The following is a 19,481-nucleotide window of genomic DNA, read 5'->3' on the forward strand; positions in this document are numbered from 1 at the left end:
TCATTTGTGTACAGAAGTGTACACGTATATCTAGCAAATGTATGCGTGACGGAGCATGCATGTCTAAGCATGCAAGTTTGAGTGTGCACATTGGTATGATAGGTTGGCTGTGCATGTGTCTGCATACGGACTCCTTTGGAAACATGTACACACACCTCTGTGTGTGCACACATATAAGTTGCTCTTTGGGTGCATGGAAACTCACATGTGTGGTTGTCCCTACGTGTGTGGGACCATGTGCATGTGCGTGCTTGTGAGTGTGCATACCTCTGTGTGTGTATAGGTGTGCGTGTGTGTGCACCCATGAGGGGGATGTATGTATGCACCTTTTTGGAGAAGCCTATGTGGGTGGATGTGTAATTCCTTCCAGTCACTTTTGACATCATAAGTGATCTCATTATGACATCAAGGGGCAAACTGGGAATTGTACTGAAACATTGATCTGTCACAGGCATCCCACTGAGGATGAGATGTGGTGACTGTGCAGGTTGCCTCATGACTGCTGAGCTGTTCCTGCCAGAGGCCGTCTGAGAAACTCTGAGGGATAACAGACTGGAGAAGGGGCCTCCAGAAGCCACTTAGTCCAACTCTGTGCTCAGAGAAGGTCTCAATAAATCAGGTTACTTAGGGTCGAGTCCAGGCAAGGTTCTGAACACTTCCAATGACAGAGATCCCATAACCTCTCTGCACGATGTACTCCAGCACTTGACCACCTTCATGGTCCATGATATCTAATCAGAATTACCCATTATCACACTTGTGTCCATTGGCCCATTCACAGCCTGAATCATAGTTTATCTTCAGAGTCTATCTCAATCTTCTCTGTATCCTCCAGTGAAGTGGTAGTAGCCTTCCCTTAGCCTTCTCTTCTACAAGATGAGCAGGCCCAGCTCTCACATCCTTTCCTTGCACATCATGAATCTGGCTACCTCACCATCTTGGTGGCCTCCACAGCACTCACGCCTGTTGATCAATATCCTTCCTGGACTGGGGAGTGCCAAACAGGGTGCACTGCTCCAGATACAGTCTCACAAGTATCAAACAGAGGAGCAAGATCACTTCCCTGGACTTGTTAGCTACACTCTGAGTAATACAGGTCAGGACACAGTGTACCTTCTTCGTTGCAAGGGCATGGTGCTGGCTCATGTTCATCTAGATGCCCACTAGGACCTCACTGCTTTTTCTGCTGAGCTGCTTCCTCAGCAGCCAACCCCCAGCCTGTACTGGTGCATGGGGTGGTTCGTGCTTGCTCTTATTGAACTTTTTGTGGTTCTAGTCAGCTCATTTCTCCAACCCGCCCAGACTCCTCTGACTAGCAGCCCTGCCCTATATTGTATTGACAACTCCCCACAATTAGTGTTCCTCCTCAAACTTGCTGACAGTGCACTCTTCTGCACTATTCAGGTTGTTAATGAAAATATTAAACACTATTGGTCCCAGTATTGACCCCTGAGGGTTCCCACTGTGGTTATTGGCTACTGGTCACAACTCCCTGAGCTCATCAGGCCAGCTAATTTTCCAGACTTGCTTCGTGTCCACCTCTCCAGCCATATCTCACCTGTTTGGTGAGTAGGGTACTATAGGGAAGAGGGAGTCAAAAGTCTTGCTAAAGTCAAGGGATACCACATCCACTCCACTGTGCCACTTACCTCCTCACAGAAAGCAGCAGGGTCAGTCAGGCATTATTTGCCCTCAGTAAACCCATGTGAGCTGTTCCCAGTTGCTTTATTGTCTTTCATGAGTTTAGAAAAGACTTCTGAGAGCTTCTTTTCAGGGACTGAGTGGCGACTGAGCAGCCAGCTCCCTGAACACCCTTGGATGAATCCCAGATGGTCCCACGGACTTATCTATGTCTGATTGGTAGTAAGAGCTCCTGAGTTCTTTCTTTTACTGTAGGTGCTGCTTCATTCCCAGAGTCTATTGGGAGGTTCAGGCATGTGATGGGTCTGAGGAAAAGCCATACCAGTAAAAACTGAGGACAAATATATGTTGAACACTTCAGTATTTTCCCTATTCCATGTTCTTTTAGTTCAGTACATGTTCGGCCCAAGGTCTCAGCCCCTGCCTGACACAGAACCAGACTGATGGGCTGCACAGGAACACCTGACATTGACTTGGACATGAGGCAGGGCCGTATGTCAAACCAGACAGCACTGACACTGCACTGGAAGCAGATCCATTCACGCATAGCCTGAATGAGGTTGGCAGGATTTCTCAGCTTTTCTCCAGGTCCATGAGGAATACCCCATCCTTCTGAACTTCCCAGATCTGGGGGAGAGCACCTGTGTATTGGCCTGGAGAGGCAGGGAGTGGGGCCTGCCAGCCTTGACAAGGCATTCACAATATTGTTTACTCTGAACTAACCTAAGGATCAAAACTGGTGTGAAACAGTCCTTGTCAGGGCCTGGAATCAGCAGGAGCAGAGTGTGAGCTTTGGAAGAGTAGGAGAAGGGGGACTGAAGATACAGAAAGTTGCATTTCAATGGCTGTACTGAGGCCAGTTCCCTGTTAGGTTTGTTCTGTTGCTGTTCTTCTGCAATCAGGCTCCTTCTGACTCTGGCTGCTCTGTGGAGCTCATTGACAGAGCAATGGAGAATGCTGCTACTGTGAGGAGAACAATTCCTCATGAGGAGTGATAAGGAACATAACTCCTTTTCCTTTTTTTACTTGCTATTTGATCTGGGTGTGAGCTATCCTAGGGGTTGAGAAATTCTTTGCCTGTGAGCTGTCCTAGGGGTCGAGAAATTATTTAAATTCTTTATGTTATCAGCCTGATGCGTAAATTAACTGCCTAAGCACATCTCAACAGAACAAGCCACAGAACATTAAGGTTATACAAAACCCAGCGAGAACTGGTCTTGCGCTTTGAGCATGGATGTTACCACGCCCGTGCAAGAAGAAAAGGTGAGAAGTGCACAGCGAGGAAGACATACGGCCTTCATCCCTGAGACCTCGGCCCATGACCACCAGGAGGAACTGCACGTGTGCAACCAGGAGGAGTTAAAGGCGGAGACTATGGAAATGATCTCCTGGAACTTATTATAATGAAGACTGCCTTCTCGGGGAAAGTCATGAATATGTATAGGCATCCTTGAAATGATGAATATGTAACACTTTGCTACATAAATACAAGCTGAATTACCGCGAAGGCGCGCATGACTTTGGTGGGACTACCTCCCGTGCTGCCCAGCGCTGAATAAACATACCTACTTTACAGCCTTGCTGGTTGTGGAGTCTGTTTTCTGCACGTCATTTTGGCGAGCCAGGCAGGAGAACTCTGCTCGGCTGCGGGATCGACTGAGGAAGCGGCCGCCCCTAGGCGCGCCCCGAGTTCTTTTCTCGGAAGGGGCCTCCGATTCCAGCCGCTCACCGCGGGAGCAGACAAGAATCTCCTGAAGCTGCGGATAAATGGTATGTTTAACCGGGGACCGGTCGGGAAGCCAGTAAGTCACTGGGGACTCCCATGCGTGGCCGGGGCTGCTGGTAAACTGCGGCAGAGACGTCTGGCGTACAGCGTAGTCCCCGTATGGGAGGAGGGTACCCGATGGGGAGATTCGCTGACCGATAGAGCGGCCGCGAGCGATCTTGAGGGTAGATCGAGTGAATCCAAGGTTATCGCTGCATCCCGATATCGGGAGCCAGGACGGACCTGCTAATGACTGTATAAGAAGCAGGAGAAGGGTAAGCGAGCCTCTCACAATTGTGATATGAATATTTGCAGCTGCTGGAGGGATACTAACTGGAGCAATCATTGTATGCCTTATTTACAAGTGCCCGGGTATTTTACATTGTGTCTTTTATGCAAAGAATCTTTTATGTTAAGAGTGTTTTATAAGAGTATTTGACTGTGTGTTTTATGTTGAGTATTTGACTATGTGTGTGTGTGTTTCTGTGATACGGCGCCGCTGTGAACTGAGTGAGAGTCCTGATTCATAGCACCAGAAATGTTTGCAGAAATTTGTATATGTGAGTTAAGTTGCTGTAGTGCTTGGTCAATTTCTTTAATATCAGAGTTCTTACTAATCTCTTGAAGCAGCCTATTTAAGTCCCACAGGATGGTTAATAACTTTGGGCTGGGAACAACATCCGCAAGAACGCCTGCCCAAATCTAGATACCCAGGGGCAATACCTTGTTTTGTGTGTGGGACTGTGGTACTTAATAGACAAGGTGGATGACATTCGGTGTGGATCCTTTTAAGTTATAAGACCTGTAAAAAGGTGGTAATAAAGCTAGGGAAGATTCGAAACCCTCTGCAACAGAACCCCTGATTATAATAAAGTTGAGGAATGAGAAAATAAAATTTTAGTAAATACAGGAGCTACCTATTCAGTGTTAAATACATGTAGGAGTAATTTCAATGATCGTAGTGCGTCAGTTGTTGGTGCCACAAGGCAGGAAGAAATTCGACCGTTTTTCCAGCTTTTAAAATCTGGAATTGGGAAAAGGGTATTAACCCATCAATTTCTCTACATACCAGATTGCCCCATGCTGCTGTTAGGATGAGATATGCTAAGTAAATTGAATGCACAAATTACTTTTACAAACGGAAAAATCCAAAACCATATTCCTGAAAATAAAGCTTTGGATGCCCAAGTTTTTATATTACACAAGGAAGCCGAGTTACAGGAGATAACAGAAGATGCTGTGACACCTCTCGTATGGGCTTCAGGAACACTGGGATGATCCCAAGTGGCAGGACCGGTAACCATCCAGTCAAAACCAGACACCGGACCGGTAAGATGAAAGCAATTGAAACAAGAGCTTAGAGCATTTCTCGGGATGGCCGTGTTACCGGAAAATAGTAACCAAGAAAACTCCCTAAACCAAATGATAGTTTAGAAAGCCGACTTTGGTTTATTGCAGTGCTGGGTGCATGGGGGATCTCTCCTCCTAGCATGCACACCTAAGAACAAAAGCTTGCTCCTTATATGCATAAATCCAAGGAAAAGCCCACCCATTTAAAAAAAAACTTATACATAACACGTTATATAATGCATTACATAATGTCTTTACACATGTGTGCTTTAATTGGGGAAGGGGTCTTGGGTGGTCTCTGGGGGTCTCTGGTGGTCACAATCCCCCTTTAATCGTGCTTCTGCGCAAGCGTGGTCGAGGCCTTCTTGTTTACAAGTACATGTGTTCTCAAGAAGAAGATATCGTTTTGGACTTATCTCTCCTCTGACACAAGAGTTTATGAGTCAAGTTAATTTAGACATCACAAAGTTGCTCTTTACAGTTTTGTTTTGTCTTTTGGCCTTATATAATTAGCAGAGACCTTTGTTTTTCTAGGACTAAGTGTAAACAGCATGAATCATTTTTTACTAGAACCTTGTTATCAATCCCATAAACAAACTCTATCTACAAAACATGTAGTTTGCTTCAGAACCTATTGTTATTCTCTATTATTCTAGCTAAAACGAAAATTATTGACAGGAAAGCTAGTTCTCTGTAAAGGTAACACAGAGCAGGCCTTTTAGAGCCTACTCCGAGGCCTACTCTTGCTAAACCATTGCTGAACTGAACCGTCTGGTATCAGCCGGATAGTGTTGCCTGCAGGTAACGAATTTTGGACTCATTGCCAAACCCTTATATGAAGCTGTGCAGGGGAGGGGAAGCCTCCTTGTTTGCGCTCAGGGGTGCATTTACAAAATTAAAACAGACTTTAATTAGTGCTCCAGCTCTAGGCCTCCCGAACTTAGAAAAAAACATTTGAACTATTTGTACATGAAAGACTGCATATTGCCCTAGGAGTATTGACTCAGAAATTAGGATCATAGAGAAGACCTGTGGGATACCTTTTAAAACAACTAGACAATGTCAATAAGAGATGGCCAACATACCTCTGAGCAGTGGTAACTACAATACTACTGATCCAAGAGGCCCAAAAATTGACGCTCGGGCAAAAGCTAACTGTGTTTGTGCCCCATGCAGTTACAACTATTCTGGAACAAAAAGGAGGACTTTGGCTGTCACCGAGCCAGATGCTGAAATATCAAACCATCCTTCTGGAACAAGATGATGTGAAGCTGAAAGTAACCAGCATCCTGAATCCAGCAACCTTTCTGACTACAGATCCTGGTAGGACAGAATTAACACATAATTGCTTACAGATGGTGGAACAGACGTACTCCAACGAAGGTGACTTGAAAAACATGACAATGGACAACGCAGACTGGGACTTGTTTATGGATGGTAGTAGCTTTATGTGGGATGGAACACAGAAAGCAGGATACACAGTGGTAACCACTGAGGAAATAATTGAAGCTAAGGCTCTACCATCTAACACATCAGCTCAGAAGGCAGAACTCATAGCCCTTCTGAGAGCATTAGAATTATTGAAAGACAAAACTGTTAATATATGGACAGGTTCAAAATTTACCTTTGGAGTAATCCATGCTCATGGAACCATTTAGAACCACGGCAAATGGGTATTGGTATCTTTTAATAATGATAAAATCTTTTTCAGGCTGGCCGGAAGCTTTCCCTTGTCGCACCAACAAGATAAGAGAAGTAACAAAAATATTTCTTAAGAAAATAATATTGAGATTTGGGGTACCTATGGAACTATCTTCAAATAGGAGCCCACACTTTGTATCGGAAGCTGTTCAAAATTTGGCTAAAGTATTAGAAATAAAATAGAATCTCCATACCCCATGGAGACCTCAATTAAAGGGAAAAATAGAAAGAATGAATCAAAACCTAAAAAGACAAATGAATAAAATCAGATTAAATAACCAGGTGCCTTACCCTTAGCTTTGCTACAAATACACATTCAACCTAGAACTAAGGAAAAGGTTAATCCTTTTAAAGTCATTATGATAAACCTTATCAAATGACAGAAACAGGAGTTGATCCTGAGATCATGGGAAACAATATCTAAAAGAATATGTTATCTCTCTAGGAAAGATTTTATCCTCTCCCCACAGGTACATCACTGTGAGCGCATCAATACCAACCTGGAGAAAACACCAGCTGAGACAACAATTAGAATCGAATAAGTGTTTTGAAAAGGTCTCAATGATATTGTAAAAGAATTTGCTAACTTTATAGAAAAGGGGGGATTGATAAGAAACATAACACAACTCCTTTTCCTTTTTTTACTTGCTATTTGATCTGGGTGTGAGCTGTCCTGGGGGTTGAGAAATTCTTTGCCTGTGAGCTGTCCTAGGGGTCGAGAAATTATTTAAATTCTTTATGTTATCAGCCTGATGCGTAAATTAACTGCCTAAGCATATCTCAACAGAACAAGCCACAGAACATTAAGGTTATACAAAACCCAGCGAGAACTGGTCTTGCGCTTTGAGCCAAGATGTTACCACGCCCGTGCAAGAAGAAAAGGTGAGAAGTGCACAGCGAGGAAGACATACGGCCTTCATCCCTGAGACCTCGGCCCACGACCACCAGGAGGAACTGCACGTGTGCAACCAGGAGGAGTTAAAGGCGGAGACTATGGAAATGATCTCCTGGAACTTATTATAATGAAGACTGCCTTCTCGGGGAAAGTCATGAATATGTATAGGCATCCTTGAAATGATGAATATGTAACACTTTGCTACATAAATACAAGCTGAATTACCGTGAAGGCACGCATGACTTTGGTGGCACTACCTCCCGTGCTGCCCAGCGCTGAATAAACATACCTACTTTACAGCCTTGCTGGTTGTGGAGTCTGTTTTCTGCACATCAGGAGGGACACACACACTCATGCACATCAGCATGGAATCATGCATAAATTTTGCACCCACGTGTATTTACACAAATCCAGCTGCACACAAATATACACAAGACAAGAACAGACGTAGGAACACAAACAATAGTGGACTCTGCTATGGACATCTGGGGACGACTGTGGTAGAGCTAGGGCATTCTAGGGAAGGACATGGCCTAAGATATAGGATCTACACCCCTCTTTCTGGTGCATAAAAGGAGGAGGTAAAAAAAAGGGCAATAGAATTTTCCTAAGATCATTTTTAGGCAGGATAGGGTCAAACCCAGGTTCTGAGTCACTTCTTGCCAATAGGGCCACAAAGAGCCCCAAAGGAGCGATCCAGGATGACACCATTTGCCTTTACTGGACTATTCCAGCATGTGAGATGAGTCCTCTGCCCACGCTGATGTGTTTTTGCTTCAGAAATGCTTAGGCCTCACATCCTGTCACACAAAAAATGCCTTCACTGGGGAATGTGTCTGGCATAAAGCAGGAAATGAAAAGACAGCAATTGAGGAAGCCAGAACACAGTCCAGCATTAGCCGGGATGTTTTGAATTCAAGATGGGCTTGTCAGAAAATAATCACCTCTACAAGGGATGCCTCTAGCAGCCTGGAGCAGTAAAGGTCCATGATAAAAGGCAGCCCAGCTCCTCGCTCTCTCATCCACTTCTCTTGCCTCCTTCTCCTTGTGAGTCAGGTGAGTCTGAAACCCCTTTTCCTCCTCCACTTTCTTGAAAAGAAGGTCTTACCTTAGTGGACCTCTCAACTGATACCAGCTCTCTTCTGTGCCAGATCTTGGGGCTGCTTGTCATGGGAGAGGGAAGTGGGGACAAGGTTGGGCAAGGAGGGAGGCTGGAAATGTACTGAGGTGGCTTCTGGGCTATGAACATGTCAGTAGTCACATAACACCTGGTGGCTCCTTTGGGGCCCTGGCAGGATGAGGGATCTCTGCACAGACTCCACCTCCTGGCCCTACATGTTCTTTGGGTCTCCCATGGTGTGGTGACAGGCTGCTCCTCACGCATCCCCATGTTTTGCTTCCTCCCTGCCCTCTCTCCCAGGTGTACCTCAGGCCCCAAGACATGTCCTGCTACGATCAGTGTCGGTCATGCCTGCCATGCCAGCCCTGCGGCCCGACTCCACTGGCCAACAGCTGCAATGAACCCTGTGTCAGGCAATGCCAGAACTCCACCATAGTCATCGAGCCCTCCTCCGTGGTGGTGACCCTGCCCGGCCCCATCCTCAGCTCCTTCCCACAGAACACCATTGTGGGCTCCTCCACCTCTGCTGCTGTTGGCAGCATCCTCAGCTGTGATGGAGTGCCCATCAACTCTGGGTGCTGTGACCTCTCCTGCATTTCAAGCCGCTACTGTGGCAGAAGGTGCCTCCCCTGCTAAAGATGCTGGCAATAGCCTTGGATAAGGACCCCCAGGAACACAGAACATGATGCTGGACAGAGGATCAAACTTCATGCCATTGTTTTAAGTGCAGCTGACTACCTCTGGTATGTCCTACAAGGGCAGACTGGAGGAGACCAGCCTGGGCTCTCTGAAAACATAGCCCTTGTCTATCTTCCCTCTCTTCCTCTCACCCTTTTTCTTTCTTTTCTTCATTGTCTTATGCTCCCCTCAAAGCCCGCTGTGAGGATGACAAAAAACAGCCTGGAGGGACCTTCTAGCCTGTCTCCCTTTGCCAGGCAGGTCAGAAGATGCCCTGTGTGAACTCTGCCATAGGAAAAGGGGAAACAGATTTTTGACAGTTCCTGTTCCTGTTCCTTCCCATGCTGGGAACCTCCACTTGGAGTGATCTTATTTCCCTCTTTAGACTCATTAAAAATTGCTGCAACCTCATCTTCTTCCCTTAGGTGGTTTTTCCATCTCCATACTGACTGCTAAGACAGAAAGATAATACTTCAGGGGGAAATTAGGTGGGGGCACAAGGTGACCATTCATCATTCCTAGAGACATTGGAGGGTGGGACACACTGCAGCAAGTCCTCTTTAAATCACTGCTTCTTGAAGACGAGGAAGACTACCCTAGTTACTTCACAGCCAATGACCATCAGTCCTTGACTTGCTGTGACTCTGCTCAGAAATGCCCCCTTGGCCCTGGAGCACATCATGTGAACAGGAATCCTTACAACTGCTGTCCTCCAGAGAGGAACTGTGGGCATGTGGGAGGCCCTGAGGAGGTCAGCAGTCCCACAAACTCTTAGGGAAGAGCGCTCCTCTTGCTTTGGGTGGACCTGTGCTGGGCAAGGAGTCTCAGAAGACTATGTTGCCAAATGGTAGCTGGAATTGGGAATGGGCCTTGGGGATGGCCCACAGCCCCTACTCCACCTGCCCCTTCCCTCCACCACCTGATCTAGGGACCATGTGCAGCACATCTGGGCATGGGCAGCAGGGACAGCTTCCCCATGCAGCCCTATCACCCTTCAGCACAACATCTAGCACGGCCCACCCGTTGACTAGATGTGTAGGGCTGAGTTGTTCACAAGTTAGTAATGGTATCATCTACAGCAGGCCACACACTGGAGTCTTCTGTCCCTGTGAACCCAACACCTTATTGGGTGAAGGCAGGCCCGGAACAGTGATTGATGCCCAAACACACACAACATTATGCTGTGCTGTCTTGTCTTCCCCAAGTACAGAGCAGCTTTCCTGAGGCTCAGGAGCTCATGAATACTGTGGCCCCACAAGTGCCACAACCCAGCTCTGGCCTGGAAAGACATGTGTGAGAGCAGATAACCCCAGCTCAGCTGAGACATGGCAGTGCCAATGGCATTTGATTCTGCACTCATCAGGATACATGAGTTGTCCCTGAATGGCACAGGGCACACACCAGCCCAACCACAGAGAACAGGCTGGGGTGCCTTCCCCCAGGCACCAAGCTCCTTCAGCATTCCAGAGCCCTGAGGCTGAAGTGGCCCTTGTACTCCATGCAGCACTGTTGCTCCCCACACACAGGCAAGGCCTTCCCACATCTACAGACAGTGGGGCCCTGTGATGTGGGGGCTTTGCCCTCACACAGACCCCGCACACTGCCAGAACCACAGGACCAGGATAGGAGACAGAGTCATTCCTCTGTGCTGGGGGCTCCTCAGCTGGAAAACAGCTTTGCGGAAAATGACGTAGGTTGTCCTAGTGGACACGAAGTTGATCATGAGGCAGAAATGTGACCTTTCCTCAAAAAAAGCTAACAGTGACCTAGGCTACACTAAGAGGAGTGTTACCAGTAGGTACAGGGAGGTGATCCTTTCCCTCTACTCAGCACTGGTGAGGTGACACCTGAAGTACTGGTTCCAGTTCTGGGCTCTTTAGTACAAGGGAGATGTGGACATAGTGGAAAAGAGTTCAATGAAGGGTCACAAAGATAATTAAGGACTGGAGCACCTCTCCTATGAGGTAAGGCTGAGAGAACTGTAACTGGTTACCTTAGAGAGGAAAAGGCTCAGGGGGGATCTTATCAATGTGTGGTGGGTTGACCTTGACTGGCTACCAGGTGCTCACCAAGATGCTCTGTCACTCCCCCTCCTCAACTGGACAGAGGGAGAAAATATGATGAAAGGCTCATGGGTCGAGATAAGGACAGGGAAATCACTCAGCAATTGCCATCCCGTGCAAAACAGACTCGACTCAGGGAAATTAATTTCTTTCCAATCAAAATCAGAGCAGGATAATGAAAAATAAGAACAAATCTAAACCCACATTTTCTCCACCCATCACTTGTTTCCAGGCTCAACTTCACTTCCAACTTCACTACCTCCTCCCCACCAGTGGTGCAAGGGGACGGGGAATGGGGGTTGTGGTCAGTTCATCACATCTCTGCTACTCCTTCCTCCTCACGCTCTGCCCTGCTCCAGAATAGGGTCCCATCCACAGGAGACAGTCCTTCACAAACTTCTCCAACATAGGTCCTTTCCACAGGCTTCAGTTCTTCATGAACTGCTCCAGCATGGGTCCTTTCCATGGAGTGCAGTCCTTCAGGAACAGACTGCTCCAGTGTGGGTCTTCTGCAGGGCCAGAAGTCCTACCAGAAAAACTGCTCCAGTGTGGGCTCCTCTCCACAGGACCACAGTTCCTTCCAGGAACCTGTTCCAGCCTTCCATGGGGTCACAGCTTCCTTCAGGGTACATCCACCTGCTCCAGCTTGGGGTCTTCCATGGGCTCCAAGATGGATGTCTGCTCCACCATGGACCTCCATGGGCTGCAGGGGGAAATCTTGTGTCACCATGGTTTTCACCACAGTTTTCACCACAGGCTGCAAGGGAATCTCTGCTACAGCATCTGGAGTTCTCATGCCACCTTCTCCTCCTTCTCCACTGACCTTGGTGACTGCATAGTTTTTTTCACTCACATATTCTCACTCCTCTCTCCCAGTTGCTGTTGCACAACAGTTTTTACCTCTTCTTAAGCATGTTATCAGAGAAGCGCTACCAACTTCACTGAGTGGATCAGCTTTGGCCAGCAGTGGGTCCGTCTTGGAGCTGGCTGGAGCTGGCTCCATCTGACATGGGGGCAGCTTCTGGCATCTTCTCACAGAAGACACCCCTGGAACCCCATCTGCTACCAAAACCTTGTCAGATAAACCCAATACACTATATATAAAAATAATCGAAGGGAAGGTGCAAAGAAGACAGGGAAGGTGCATGAAGACTCTTCTCACTGATGCCCAATGACAGGACCACAGACAACGGGCACAGGCTGAAACACAGGAGACTGTGCCTGAAAGATCAGGAAACACTTTTTAACTGTGAGGGTGACTAAGTACTTGTGACGGACAGAGTTTGTAAGCCTTAAACAACTTGTTTGACAACTCTGGCTGGAGGAGGGGGTGTGTGCTACAGAGGCCTGCAAGTCTAGCAAGAGATAAGAGCCCTGGGAGCAGAACAATACCTTTGCTGTGCCTTAACTGGTGTGATTTACAGCTCTGGCTGGAGGAAGACAGAAGTCCTGCAGAGGTAGAACAGTATCTTTTCCTTGGGGCCAGCCTACATGTGCAACATCTTCGCAACATGAAGGCATCAACCACAGTTGTGCAGAAGCTGTGTCGTACAGCAAACACCACAACTAGGGGGGATCACGACCACCAGACAGCCCCTGAGGCACCACCGACTCATTTCAAGAACAATCTAGGACTACAATGCACAGGCATCCCAATTAGCATGGGAAGCGAGTAGAGGGGGGAGACAAGAGGGATGTTACCACCCTCTCCTATCTCATATGCAAAGGACCTAAAGTATTTAAAACTTCTTGCTTGGGATGCTGGTGCGCTCTCCCGCCCACCACCTGAGGACTGATCCTGCAAGCGATTTACCAATTCTACAGACAACTTACATCTCTGGATCCAAGGGTGGTGATCTCTCTTTTCCTCTCTCTCATAGTCTCTATCCTCTCTCTCTTTTTCCTTTTCCTTTTCTCTCTTTTCTCAATGCCTTTAGAAACCCAAGACACTTATGATCATGCCACTTTCCCTGTATTAATAAATTGTTCTTAATTTCATACCAGTTATTTGGTGTCGTTTCACCTTAATTTACTCCAAGGGATTTATGCACTGGTTTCGACCAGGTCGTAACACTCTGGCTGGAGGCCAGGTGCTCAAAAAAGCTGCTCTATCACTCCCCTTCTCAGCTGGACAGGAGAGAGAAAATATGATGAAAGGCTTGTGGGTCAAGATAAGGACAGGGAGATCACTCACCAGTTACTGTCACGCGCAAAACATACTCGACTCAGGGAAATTAGTTTAATTTATTACCAATCAAATCAGAGTAGGATAATGAGAAATAAAACTAAATCTTAAAGACAACTTCCCCCCACCCTTCCCTTCTTCCTGGGCTCAACCTTACTCCTTAATTCTCTACTTCCTCCCCACCAGCAGTGCAGAGGGATGGGGAATCGGGGTTGCAGTCAGTTCATCACATGTTTTGTCTGCCACACCTTCCTCCTCAGCTGGAGGACTCCTCACACTCTCCCCCTGCTCCGGTGTGGGGTCCCATCCATGGGAGACAGTTCTGCACAAACTTCTCCAATGTGAATCTTTCCCACAGGCTACAGTTCACTAAACGCTCCAGCATGGATCCCTTCTACGGGATGCAGTCCTTCAGGAACAAACTGCTCCAGCATGGATCCCCCACAGGGTCACAAGTCCTATCAGCAAACCTGCTCCAGCATGGGCTTCTCCCTCCATGGGGTCACAGGTCCTGCCAGGGCCCTGCTCCAGCATGGGTTTCCCACCAGGTCACAGCCTCCTTTGGGCATCCACATGCTCTGGCATGGGGTCCTCCATGGGCTGCAGGTGGATATCTGCTCCACCGATAACCTTCATGGGCTGCAGGGGGAGAGCCTGCCTCACCATGGTCTTCACACAGGTTGCAGAGGAATCTGCTGCAGCACCTGGAGCACCCCCTCCCCCTCCTTCTTCACCGACCTTGGTGTCTGCATTGTTGTTTCTCTCATGTATTCTTATTTCTCTCTTAGGGTGCAGCTGCACAGTTTTGGGATTTTTAATTTCCTTCTTAAATATGTTAACACAGAGGCACTACCAGCATTGTTCATTGGCTTGGCCTTGGCCAACAGCAGGTCCATCTTGGAGCTGGCTGGCTTTGGCTCTATTGGACACAGGGGAAGCTTCTAGCAGCTTCTCACAGAAGCCACCTCTGTACCCCCAGCTGCTACCAAAACCTTGCCACGCAAACCCAGTATGGTGATCAAAGAAACACAGAAATGGTGACCATATTAACTGAGCAGGTTATATAATGTCTTTTGCCTGGACTTCTCTATGACTGCTTGGAGGCTGGAACAGTGATGTTGAATATATTAGAGGATACGGAGGAAGAAAAGGAAGAAGTGCTTGGACTAACGATTATAAATGATTATAAAATCTAGAGGGAAGAAAGGTTGATGGGACAGCACAACCCATGCAGTGATGGATCCTGGGCTCCCAGGAATCATGAGCAGGTTGTCTGCAGTCCTATCATATTCTATACTTTAAGAGAAAGTCTGGTCCGAACAGTAATGGAGTTTGACAACATGTAAACCAAATTTTATTGAGGTAATAAGAAAGATAAGGCACAACATGCCTATATGGTGACTCACTGATCACTGATCAGCAGATCATCTTGAGTGCTATCATGGGGCACGTACAGGACAACCAGGTGATCAGGCCCAGTTAGCATGAGTTTATGAAAGGCAGGTCCTGCTTGACTAACCTGATCTCCTTCTATGACAAGAAGACCCTCTTACTGGATGAGTGAAAGGCTGTGGATGTTATCTGCCTGGAATTTTGTAAAGCCTTTGACACCATCTCCCACAACATTCTCCTGGAGAAACTGGCTGCTCATGGCTTGTATGGGCGTACACTTTGGTGGGTAAAAAAATGGCTGGATGGCCAGGCCCAAAGAGTTCTGGTGAATGGAGCTAAATCCAGTTGCTGGCAGGTCACAAATGGTGTTCCCCAGGGCTCAGTGTTGGGACCAGTTCTCTTTATAATCTTTATCAATGATCTGGACGAGTGGATTGAATGCACCCTCAGTAAGTTTGCAGATGACTCTAAGCTGGACGGGAGTGTTGATCTCCTTGAGGGTAGGAAGGCTCTGCAGAGGGATCTCAACAGGCTGGATTGATGGGCCGAGGCCAACTGTGTGAGGTTCAACAAGGCCAAGTGTTGGGTCCTGCACTTGGGGCACAACAACCCCACGCACTGCTACAGGCTGGGGGAAGAGTGGCTGGAAAACTGCTTAGTGGAAAAGGACCTGGGGGTGTTGATTGATGGCCGGCTGAATATGAGCCAGCAGTGTGCCCAGGTGGCCAAGGCGGCCAACAGCGTCCTGGCTTGTATCAGAAATAGTGTGGTCAGTAGGACAAGGGAAGTGGTCATTCCCCTGTACTCAGCGCTGGTGAGACCACACCTTGAATACTGCATTCAGTTTTGGGCCCCTCACTACAAGAAAGACACTGAGGTGATGGAGAGAGTCCAAAGAATGGCAACAAAGCTGGTGAAGGGTCTAGAGAACAAGTCTTATGAGAAGAAGCTGAGGGAACTGGGGTTTAGCCTGGAGAAAAGGAGGCTCAGGGGAGACCTTATTGCTGTCTACAAGTACCTGAAATGAGGGTGTAGCGAGGCAGGTGTTTGTCTCTTCTTCCAGGTAACAAGCAATAGACTGAGAGGAAACGGCCTCAAGTTGTGCCAGGGGAGGTTTAGATTGGATAGTAGGAAAAATTTCTTCACTGAAAGGGTTATCAAGCAGTGGATCAGGCTGCCCAGGGCAGTGGTGGAGTCACCATCCCTGGAGGTATTTAAAAGATGAGTAGATGTAGTGCTTAGAGATATTGTTTAGGGATATTGTTTAGTTGTTGACTCGGTAGTGTTAGGTTAATGGTTGGACTCAATGATCTTAAAGGACGTTTCCAACCAAGTCAATTCTGTGGTTCTGTGACTGACAGCAAACACATAAGCAATGCCATGGCTCTGATGGACTGTCAGGGACACTGAATGTTCAGGTCTTCTGACAGCAACAGCAAATTACGCTAATACATTTTGAATGTGGGTAAGAGTCCCACAGACCCTTGGCTCCACCAATGATGGCGTGACTTAGGAGAATCATACCTTACGTGGATAATGTGGGAGACATCCTGCTTCTGCTGCCAATACTGGTCAAGCACAGGGTGTCAGAAGACACAGAATCACAGAATCACAGAATCACGGACTGGTTAGGGTTGGAAGGGACCTCTGGAGATCATCTAGTCCAAACCCCTGCCAAAGCAGGTTCACCTAGAGCAGGTTGCACAGGGTCACATCCAGGCGGGTTTTGAATATCTCCAGAGAAGAAGACTCCACAATATCCCTGGGCAGCCTGTGCCAGTGCTCTGTCACCCTCAAAGTAAAGAAGTTTTTCCTCATTTTCAGATGGAACTTCCTGTGTTTCAGTTTGTGCCTGTTGCCCCTTGTCCTGTCTCTGGCCACTACTGAGAAGAGCCTGGCCCCATCCTCTTGACTCTCACCCCTAAGGTATTTGTAAGTATTGATAAGATCCCCCCTCAGTCTGCTCTTCTCCAGGCTAAACAGACCCAGCTCCCTCAACCTCTCCCCATAAGAGAGATGCTCCAGTCCTCTGATCTTTGTAGCCCTCTGCTGGACTCTCTCCAATAGTTCCTGATCTTTCTTGAACTGGGGGGCCCAGATCTGGACACAATAGTCGAGGTGTGGCCTCACTAGGGCAGTGTAGAGGGAGAGGATAACCTCCCATGACCTGCTCGCCACACTCTTCCTAAGGTACCCCACGGCTCCATTGGCCTTCTTGGCCCCAAGGGCACGTTGCTGGCTCATGATGAACTTGTCCACCAGGACTCCCAGGTCCTTCTCTGTAGAGCTGCTTTCCAGTGGGTCAACCCTTAACCTGTACCGGTGCACGGGGTTATTCCTCCCGAGGTGCAGGACCCTACATTTGCTTTTGTTGAACTTCATTAAGGTCCTCTCCGCCCAACTCTCTAACCTGTCCAGGTCTTGCTGAATGGCAGCACGACCTGCTGGTGTATCAGCCACTCCTCCCAGTTTTGTGTCATCAGCAAACCTGTTGAGGGTACACTCTGTTCCTTCATCCAGGTCATTGATGAATAAATTAAACAAGACTGGACCTAGTACTGGCCCCTGGGGAACACCGCTAGCTACAGGCCTCCAACTACCCTCAGCACTGCTGATCATAACCCTCCGAGCTCTGCCATTCAGCCAGTTCTCAATCCACCTCACTGTCCACTCATCTAGCCCACACTTCCTGAGCTTTCCTATGAGGATGTTATGGGAGACAGTGTCAAAAGCCTTGCTGAAGTCAAAGTAGGCAACATCCACTTCTCTCCCCTCATCTACCCAGCCAGTCATGTCATCACAGAAGGCCATCAGATTGGTCAAGCATGATCTCCTCTTGATGAATCCATGTTGACTACTCCTGACAACCTTCTTTTCCTCCACATGTTTAGAGATGGCATCCAGAATGAGCTGTTCCATCACCTTTCCAGGGGTGGAGGTGAGGCTGACCAGCCTGTGGTTTCCTGGGTCCTCCTTCTTGCCCTTTTTTAAGACTGGGGTGACATTGGCTTTCCTCCAGTTCTCAGGCACCTCTCCTGTTCTCCATGACCTTTCAAAGATGATGGAGGGTGGCTTGGCAATAACATTTGCCAGCTCCCTCAGCACTCGTGGGTTCATCCCATTGGGGCCATAGATTTGTGGGAGTCTAGTTTGTCTAAATGATCTCTAATTTGATCCTCCTCAACCAAGGGAAAGTCTCCCTTTCTCCAGACTTTCTCTCTTATCTCCAGGGCCAGGCATTCCTGAGGGCTGGCCTTAGCAGTAAACACTGAGGCAAAGAAGGCATTCAGTAACTCCATCTTCTCTGCATCCTCCGTCACCAGGGCACCCTCCTCATTCAGCAGTGGGCCCACGTTTTCTCTGGTCTTCCTTTTGCTGCTGATGTACTTGAAGAAGCCCTTCTTGTTGTCCTTGATGTCCCTTGCCAGATTTAATTCCAGTTGGGCCTTAGCCTTCCTCATCACACCCCTGCATACTCTGGCAACCTTCCTATATTCCTCCCAAGTGGCCTGTCCCTTTTTCCACATTCCATAAACTTCCTTCTTCCATTTGAGTTTAGTCAGAAGCTCCTTGCTCATCCACGCAGGCTTCCTGTCACCTTTGCTTGATTTCTTACTTAGATGGATGCACCGATCTTGATCTTGGAAGAAGTAATGCTTGAATATTAACCAGCTCTCTTGGACCCCCTACCTTCTAGAGCCCTATCCCATGGTATACTCCCAAGTAGGTTCTTGAAGAGGCCAAACTTAGCTCTCCTGAAGTGCAGGGTTGTAATCCTACATATTGCCCTGCTTCCTCCATGTAAGACTGTGAACTCCACCATCTCATGATCACTGCAAGGCTGCCCCCAATGTTCACATCCCCAACAAGACTTTCTTTATTTGTTAGCACAAGGTCCAGCAGCACACCTCTCCTATTGGTTCCTCCACCACCTGTGTCAAAAAGTTATCGTCAATGCTCTGCATGAATGTCCTGGACCATGGGTGCCTAGCTGTGTTGTCTTTCCAGCAGATATCAGGGTGATTGAAGTCCCCCATGAGAACCAGGGCCTACGATCGTGAGGCTACTTCCAGCTGTCTGTAGAAGGCCTCATCTACTTCCTCTTCCTGATCAGTTGGCCTGTAGCAAACCTCTACATCAGTGTCACCACCATTAGCATGCCCCTTAATTCTTACCTGTAAGCTCTTGACTCATTCTTAATCCGCCCCTAGACAAAGCTCGATACATTCCAGTTTCTCTCTCACATAAAGAGCAACTCCACCTCCTTGCCTTGCTGGCCTTTTCCTAAAAAGTATGTACCCATCCATGACAGCATTCCAGTCATGTGAGCTATCCCACCATGTCTCTGTGATTGCAATGAGATCATGGCCCTGCAACTGCACATAGATCTCTAATTCTTCCTATTTATTCCCCATGCTGTGTGTGTTGGTGTACAGGCATTTCAGAGAGGTAGTCGAGCATGTAGGTTTCCCAGGAGAGATGCCGATGTCAGAAAAATAGGATAGGATAGGATAGGATAGGATAGGATAGGATAGGATAGGATGGGATAGAATATTTTCAGCTGGAAGGGACCTACAACGATCATCTAGTCCAACTGCCTGACCACTTCAGGGCTGAACAAAAGTTAAAGCATGTTATTAAGGGCATTGTTCAAATGCCTCTTAAACACTGACAAGCATGGGGCATCAACC

The 19,481-nt window shown here is 47.7% G+C and overlaps 1 pseudogene; it reads left to right on the top strand.

Annotated features, from left to right (window-relative positions):
• Positions 1-8,272: 8,272 nt before the first annotated feature.
• LOC137673694 (feather keratin Cos2-3-like) lies at positions 8,273-9,108 on the top strand (annotated as a pseudogene).
• The last annotated feature ends 10,373 nt before the right edge of the window (positions 9,109-19,481 follow it).

This window comes from Nyctibius grandis, chromosome 26 (assembly GCF_013368605.1).
Source record: "Nyctibius grandis isolate bNycGra1 chromosome 26, bNycGra1.pri, whole genome shotgun sequence".
Classification (NCBI taxonomy): Eukaryota; Metazoa; Chordata; class Aves; order Nyctibiiformes; family Nyctibiidae; genus Nyctibius; species Nyctibius grandis.